This window comes from Hippocampus comes, unplaced genomic scaffold (genome assembly GCF_001891065.2).
Source record: "Hippocampus comes isolate QL1 unplaced genomic scaffold, H_comes_QL1_v1.1 scaffold254, whole genome shotgun sequence".
NCBI classification, from domain to species: domain Eukaryota; kingdom Metazoa; phylum Chordata; class Actinopteri; order Syngnathiformes; family Syngnathidae; genus Hippocampus; species Hippocampus comes.
The window spans coordinates 200,238-209,061 of record NW_017805874.1 but is presented as its reverse complement, the minus strand read 5'-3'; positions in this window follow the sequence as shown (position 1 = coordinate 209,061).

Here is an 8,824-nt window from a genome sequence, read left to right as displayed (position 1 = left end):
ATTATTTGTTTTTCTTTTAAGTAAATTTAGCCTACTTTTGCTAAAAGAGAAAATATGGACTAGTGATAGTGCCTTGAATAATATCGGCTTCTTTCATTCATGTTATGGGTATTTTTTTACAAAGGAAATTTTTTTGTGCCTGTTGAAAATTTAAGTTTACTGACATAGCCATAAAAAATGTTGCTTTATTTATCTGACCGTATTGGAATGTATTTGTTAGGTTTTCAGTCAATTAAATTTGATTCAATAAACAATGTGTGGTCATTTTTAAAATTTTCAATGAACATTCGATCAGTCCGGCCCTCGGCTTGCAGCAAAATTTTTTATCTGGCCCTCCGTCCATTTGACTTTGACACCCCTGCGCTAGACCATCGAGAATGACCGGCAGCTTCTTCACTTCCAATAAAGCTGCTCACGTCGGTTGAATTTTGCGATAGACCAGGAAACTGCTAACACCAAACAGCAGCATACCTGCTATCAGAAGGCCGATAATGTAGATGTCTTCCTCCTCCTCAACGGACAGTATTGACAGGCACACCATTCTCCGCTTCCTCCATGGATCTAGGTGTGCCCAGCAGCAAATGTCCCTGAGGGGCAAGCAGGCTCCCCACTGCCTGCTCTTCTCATTGAGAAAAATTTTGTCGATTGCATCAAGAGACCAGCCAACCAATTCCATGGTTTGTTTTTTTAGGGTGAAAAATATGTGTGTGAACAGACTTTTAGTATGATGAACACCAACAAAGCACCCCACAGATCCCAGATGAGTGATGAACACTTCAGATCTGTTCTGAGAATTGCAACAACACAATTACAACCAGACTTCGATGCACTGGCTAAAATGGGTGATCAACAACACTGCTCCCATTAAAAAGTACAGTGTGTTAATACTTTAATGCTTTTGTTGTGTTTATGTTTGATATTTTTGATATGTTAATAAATCTATATCTTGTGCTGACCCGGCCCGTCTATCAAATTTTAAAAGTCAATGTGGCCCCCGAGCCAAAAAGTTTTCCCACCCCTGTTCTAAAGCATCTTCAGTTTAAATTCTTGGCCAGCACATACAAATAAAGAGGAAGCGGTTTTCTCAGCAAACGCATCTGCTACATATACTGAAAGGACCAAAAAGTTAAAATCGCATGTTCGTTCTTAATTCATAAATCATAGCTGTTTTAAATGAAGAACTATAGTAATTACAGTCACTGTTGCTCCTCTTTATACCCTGAAATCTACTTTGGACCCCAATCTTAATGCTTGTAAACCCACAAGGGGTCCCGTCCCCGACTTGGGAACCACTGCCATAAGGAGCAGGACACGAATAAAAATGTTAATCATCATATCCTGTACACCAGACATGTCCAGCTCCGGGCCTGCAGGGCCACGGTCCTGCCTGTTTTCCAGCTGCAACACACCTGATTCAGATGATCAGCTCATCAGCCAGCTCTGAAGCAGAAGGACGATCATAATGATTTGAATCAGGTGTGTTGCTCCTGGGAGAGCTGGAAAAAATAGGCAGAACGGCGGCCCTTGACGACCGAGTTTGGACACCCCTGGTCGAAGTGTCTTGTCTGAATTTTGAAGAGTGCAAATAATGACGATTAGCATTAGCCCGAAATGGGAGGAAATTATGTGCTATAAGGACAGATATGACTTCTTTCTGCTGGCATATGGAAATATATTGTGCTACAACTTTAGGGTTATCGGCGTATAAAAACCTCCATATAGCTACATCTGAAAATTGATGGCAACGGATTACTTCTTCCACATAATCAACTGCAGTCTTGATGTATCTAACGGGTTGACTCAAAAACATTTGCAGTTTTGTGAAACGATCCATCCCTTTAACACAGTGCTTATCAATTATTTTCTGTTATCCCCCCCACCCCAACAAGAAGAGAACAATTCGCGCCTCCCCCCATTCTCTGTCGCCACTATAAATATCATTTGTCTCTAAAATTGTGATAAGTACACCTCTGCATTACATTGTATCCTTATTAACATTCAAGAAAAGAAAAAAGAAATATAGTTCAATTTACATCAAAGAATAACTTTATTAACATTGTTTTTTAATCTATAACACAAAAGATTTTAAGTGCATCAATTTGCCTGAAAAAAAATCCTTGTTTAAACTGGCAACATTTTTGACCAACTTATTGCACCATTTCTTTCTGAAAATTAAATGAAATAATGTCAGTAAATAATACATTTAAATTCAATTCAGCAACATTAACTCAGGAGCACAATATATAAAACACTTTAGTCTACAATTTTTTTTTTTTTAATCAAAATGAGGAAGTCATTTCCTCACACATTCCAAAAACATGCATGGCAGGCTGATTGAACGCTCTAAATTGTCCCAAGGTGTAAGTGTGAGCGTGGATGGTTGTTCGTATCGGAGTGCCCTGTGATTGGCTGGCAACCATTTCAGGGTGTCCCCCGCCTACTGCCCGAAGACGGCTGGCACCTCCCGCGACCTTTGTGAGGATAAGCAGATTGGGAAATTGATAGATGGATGGATGGATCACAGAATGTGATGGGAGTGAGCGTCCTATCTGCATGATTTGCAATGCCAAGTTGAGCAACTCCAGTCTCGCACTGGCAAAACTAAAGGAACACTTTTGAAGCTACATGGAAACGGGGAATACAAGAAGACAACACGTGCTGAATCCAAGCTGAAGAGAGCCAGATTCGATGAAAGGGCCACTCTGTCTGCTCTTGGATTTGGACCTGTTGACAAACCGATCCTCGCAGCATCGTAGAAAGTTGCTTAACTGATCGCAAAGCAGGGCAAGCCACACAACATTGGTGAAACACTCTTGAAACCAGCTGCATTAAAAATGGCGAATCTGATACTCGGAACAGCGGCCGAAGGTAAATTATCCCAAATCCCCCTTTCAACTGACACCGTCAGTGACAGAATCGAAGACATGAGTAAAGACATCTTGGCTCAAGTAGTCATGGATCTGATTTCAAGCCCGGCAAAATTCAGCCTTCAACCCGACGAAACCACAAAGGTTTCTGATCTCAGCCAGCTTGCTGTTTTTGTGTGCTATGTGAAAGACGGCATGATATAAGAAGAGTTTTTATTTTGTAAGCCTCTTACAACAACAACGAAGGCAGCCGATGTGAAGAAGCTTGTGGGTGACTTCTTCAGAGACAGTAATCTTTCAAATGGTTTCTGCAGTTTGTAAGGACAGAGCTCCAGTCATGCTGGGAAGAAAGTCTGGTTTTGGTGCGCGAGTAAAGCACGATGCACCACCTATCATTGTGACGTATTGTAATCTGCACAGGCATGCGTTGGCAACAAAAACCTTGCCTTTAAAAATGCCAGAAATATAAAAACGGTGGTAGAATGTGTGAATTATGTGCGAAAAAGTGCTCTGAGGCACTGCATCTTTGGTGAGCTGTGTAAAGAAATGGGCTCTGAATTTGAGGTACTTCTGCTTCATTCTAATGTTCGGTGGTTATCCTGGGGACAGGTGCTGAATCGTGTTTTTGCTATGCGTGTGGAAATTGCCCTGTTTTTGTAAGAGCACCGACACTGTCATGCAGATTGCTTCAAAAATCCCGAGTTCATTCTCATTTTAGCGTACATGGCTGATATATTTGCAGCTCTCAATCAGCAGATGCAGGGTGGTGGAGTCAATATCATGGAAGCGGAAGAACACCTGAAGTCTTTTAAAAAAAAAAAAAAAAAGCTACCATTATGGAAACGATGAACAGAGAACAATAACTTCGCAAGCTTCCCGCTTCTGGACGACTATGTAAGTAAGATGCAAGATGTGTCTGGAATCGGAGATATTTCTGGATCCACGGAACTGAAGCAAACAATTTTGGTGTCAACAAATGAACAAGTATCCAGTTATTGCAAGGAAAGCCCTGGATTTTTTTTTTATACCATTTGTTACAACATATCAATGTGAGCAATCCTTTTCCAGGATGCTGGACATAAAAACGAAGAAAAGGAGTAGACTTTGCTCTGAAAATGACATGAGTGTGGCACTTGCCAAGATGAAGCCATGCATATCTCAAATGGTCTCTTTAAGGCACTGCTTCTCAATTATTTTCTGTCATGCCCCCTAAGAAGAAGAAAACATCTCACGCCCCTCCCCCGCGCGACTATAAATAGTATTTGTCTATAAAATTGTTATAAGTACACCTCTGCATAATGCTGTATCCTTAATGTATAAGAGAATAAAAAAGAAAGAAATATGGACCAACTTACAACAAAGAAGAGCTTTTTTAACTGCAACAGACCAACTTACAACAAAGAGCTTTATTAACTAACAGAAAAGATTTAAAGTGCATCTGAAATTCAACCCTTAATTAAACAACATTTTTTGACTGACCATGTCAAACCATACGATACTGAAAAATAAAATTACATAAAATCAATTAATAATGAATTCAAACTGATCACCAACATTAACTCAGGAACACAATATTTTTTAAAAAGTAACCTGCAAAGCAAAAATATACTATAAAATAATTTGTGCTGATTTTTTTAAATCACAGATGATGTCTTCATTAATGGCTACAATGAGCACGTTTTGCAATGCACAGCTTTTCAAAGCGAGGTTTGAAGTAGGAAACAGCAACTCTCAGCTCCTGCTCAATGTGGAGCCGGGACCTGTATTTGCTTTTCAGAGCAGCAACATCAGAGAAGCCAGTCTCACACAAGTAAGAAGTTGCAAATGGAAGAACAATGTCCACAGCTCTTTGTCCTAAGAGTGGATTTGTTGTTCTACTTCTTCCTTTCATAACTTTGCTGCTGTGAATGGGGAATTTCTCCATTGCGAGACTAATAAAGATTTTCTTATCTTATCTTATCTTATATTGCTTCTTGACATTGAGCCAGAATTCACTCAGTGTCTATGAACTGCTCCTCTTCTGCAGAGCTGAAACCAGTTGGAGCCGGTGCATTCAAAGGATCTCTCACCCAGTCATACTGGGAACTATTTTCAGGGAAGTACTTTGTGAAGAATCCCATCAGTGATGAAATCTTCTTCTTCTCCTTTCGGCACGTCCCTATTCAGGGGTCGCCACAGCGAGTCAGTAATTTCCATCCGCCCCTGTAAACCGTCCTACCAACTCGCATGGTCGTCTTGGCAAAAGTTTTACGCCGGATGCCATTCCTGACGCAACCCTCCCCATTTCTCCGGGCTTGGGACCGGCACTGGGGAACAGTGCCCCCCCAGGGGGGGGCACTGCTCCCCAGCGGCTGGGTTCCCATCAGTGATGAAATATGCTGCTTAAAATATGGAATCACTGAGATGGCATCAGAGTCAGTAGTGTCAACAAATTCCTGCAGGTTCTTAAATGACTCAGTATTTCCTTCATCAAGTCGCCTGCCCCACATTGCAAGCTTTCGAGTGAAAGAGCTGATCTTGTCTGTGAGGGAGGTGTTGATCTTTCCTCTGAAGCTGTAGATTTAGTTCATTGAGCTTTCCAAATATGTCACGCAGGTAGGCCAGTTTCATCAGAAAGTTCTCATCACTAAACTTTCTTGAAACTTCATACTTGTGCTCCTGCTCCAAAAACATTCTCATCTCCTCCCTGAGCTCAAAAACTCGGGGCAGTACTTTTCCTCGTGACAGCCACCTTGCCTCACTGTGAAACAGCACAGCTTGATGTTCAGCTCCCATCTCCTCACAGATAGCAGAGAAGACTCTTGTTTTTAGTGGTCTGGTCTTTATTAAATTGACTACACCTACAATGTCAGTCATAACCTCACTTAATTCAGAGGAAAGGTGCCTTGACGCCAGTGCTTCTCTGTGTATAACACAGTGTGTCCGCTCAGCATTAGGTGAGGCCTTCTTGATGAGAGTCCGAAGTCCTTTTCTCATCCCTGCCATGGTCTGTGCACATCACTGCAAACACCAATGCAGTTCTCCCACTTTAGCCCATTCTCAGTCAGGAAGTAGTCTAGCATTTTGAAGAGCTCATCAGCTGTGGCTCTGTCTCTGACATATTTACAAAAAAGTAGATCCTCATCCAGGGAATTTGTCATGTCAAAACGTACATAAGCAATAAGCAAACAGTCTTTGTTGCTGTCAGTTGCTTCATCAAATTGTAAGGCAAAACGTTTGTCTTTTGAGTTTATCAACCAGTTGGTCTTTAACTCATTGAATATCAGCCTTTTTCACTGGAGCAACCCCCCCAATCCCTCACATTTTACAGAATTTTGACTGATTTGCAAGGCCCACAGAATTTTCTGTTCTACGGGTCGGCTATATAAGCATGCAACCTGTCAGAAGAAAGGTGAGACTCTCTTCTTTCAGCAGAAAAGAAAACGTTTGTTTTTATCTCTCTCCGTTCGTTGGCAATCAGCATTAGAAAATTGCTAAGTTTTATGGGAAAGGCCGATTTTCTTCAGAATCCAGAGAAAATTACCTTTTTGTAAAAATAGGCATTTCAACCATCATTTCAAGTTTGACACTATTTTTTGCTTTTGTGACAACTCAAATACCTCAATAATGAGTTCCTCCTACAAAACATTACAAAAAAAGGTTTTTACATGTATAAATTACATTTATTTTTTTGTGTGTGATACACAATGAAACATTTTCCTTGATGCAAAGGCACACAAAATGGACTTATGCACCACTGCCACCTTCTGGCCATTTTTTTACTATTCAACATTGCAGTCAAGCTTGCTCCTTCAGTGAGAAGTTGCATCACTCTCTTCCACCCACCCCCATAAAAAAAACGTGATTGACGCCTTTAGACGTCATGAGGGGCGGGAACTATGCGTTAATTGACGCTTTTAGAGGTCAAAGGGTTTGAATGAGTTATGATCATCAGCAATGTCATTTATACATCTAGCAACAGTGTCATTGGACAGAGGGATAGTTTTTATTTTTGAAGCACTTGCGTCATCCAGCATGACAGAGACCATGTCTAATGCTGCAGGCAGTATCAGCTCCTCTGCTATGGTGTGGGTTTTTTTTGCACTAAGCAATTTGGTACGCCACCTGATAGGATGCCAACAACGCTCACTGGTTGACTGAAGTAGCAGTTACAAAGCGGGATGATTGTTGGCAGTATTCTGCAATTTCACTGAAAAAAATCAAGCGGCTTATCAACGTGATTGGGGTGGAGTGTCTTCAAGTGACGCCTTAATTTATTTGGCTTCAAGCTGTCCGCTGCCAACATTTTCAGACACAGTAAGCACACCGGTCTTTCCTCGTCTCCCACCGTCATCACTGTGAAGCCAAGCACGACGTACGTTTCGTCATACTTCCTCATCTTAGCTTTCGGGAGACTTTCGTTAGCCTCTTTATCTCCGTCTCTCTCCGCCTGTCTTCTCATCCCAATTAAATATTTTTTCATTGTGTCATTTGAGGGTCTGCTACACTTGGTGGCTGCACTTCCTACTCATACTCTGTGCTGTGTGCAAAGCACGCATGCTCATTGCAAACAAAACCCCTTCACCTCTGCGCACACTCTGCCAATTAGAGTGCCACTGCCCCCTAATGTAATGGAGGTACAATTGCACTTTATTCTACCCCCCCCCCAAAAAAAATAAAATAAAATAAAAAAATACAAAAGCATGTTCCCCGAGGTCAAACGCGCCCCCCTTGACGGAGCCTCGCGCCCCCCTGGGGGGTGTGCCCCACTATTTGAGAAGCACTGCTTTAAGGCAACAGCAGAAGTCACTGATTTGCAAGTAATGTATGTAATTTGTTGTGAGTTCATGCATTGTGTTGGTTTTGTTCTTTGAACAAGGTGATGTTCATGCACGGTTCATTTTGTGTACCAGTAAAAAAACATATCAATGTCTTGAATTTCTGGACTTCTCATAACTGACATAAGTGACCATCTACTGGTCTTTGCAGTCTTTCACAATTACTTAAAAAACTAAATCAATAACCCACATATCAGAAATAAGACCCAGAACCCAACATTCCATCGCAGCTTTCAAGCTTGACCTAGACAAGCAAAATTGGTCTGAGGTCTACACAAATAAAGATCCAAATACTGCGTTTGACGCATTTCAGTCATTTAACCATTTAGCCCACATTCTCTGCATGTAACCCCTCTGACTAGGGTTGCTTGAGTAGTAGCATTCCAACAGAGCCATGTTATCGCATCTCGCCCATCTCCGCTTTGTTCCAGTAGCCCATTTTTCATCAAGGTGCTCTGGTTCCCCAGCACCTGACGCAGACCTTGTTTGGCCGGGTGACGTCTGAGCCGGCATGTCATTCGTTTTATTGTCTCTAAGAACCAGCAAGAGAGACCATTTTCATGCATTATTGGAGCAAAATAAAAGCAACACTCAAGAAATATGGAAAATCTTAAATCAGGTAATTAGAAATAGCTCTAGTAAAATAGAATATCCGGAGTACTTTATGAAAGATAAAAATATTATGATTGAGGAAACTGCACAAATAGCAAAGGAATTTAATGAATATTTTGTTAATATCGGTAGCAACTTAGCAAAACAAATTCCTGATCCAATAAATTCTTTTGAAATAGATAAATACATAGAAAAAAATTCTTCCACAATGTTTCTTACTGCAGTGAATCAAAATGAAATATTAAATATTGTAAAAACATATAAAAGTAAAAAATCAACTGACTGTTTTAATATTGATATGACAATAGTAAAACAGATCATAGAAATTGTAGTGCGACCTTTTACATACATATGCAACTTGTCATTTCAAGCAGGTATTTTTCCATCAAAAATGAAAATAGCTAAAGTCATTCCAATTTTTAAAAGTGGAGAAAAAAAATTATTCACAAATTATAGACCAATATCACTGCTACCACAATTTTCAAAAATATTAGAAAAATTATTCTCTCACAGACTTGACAACTTTAT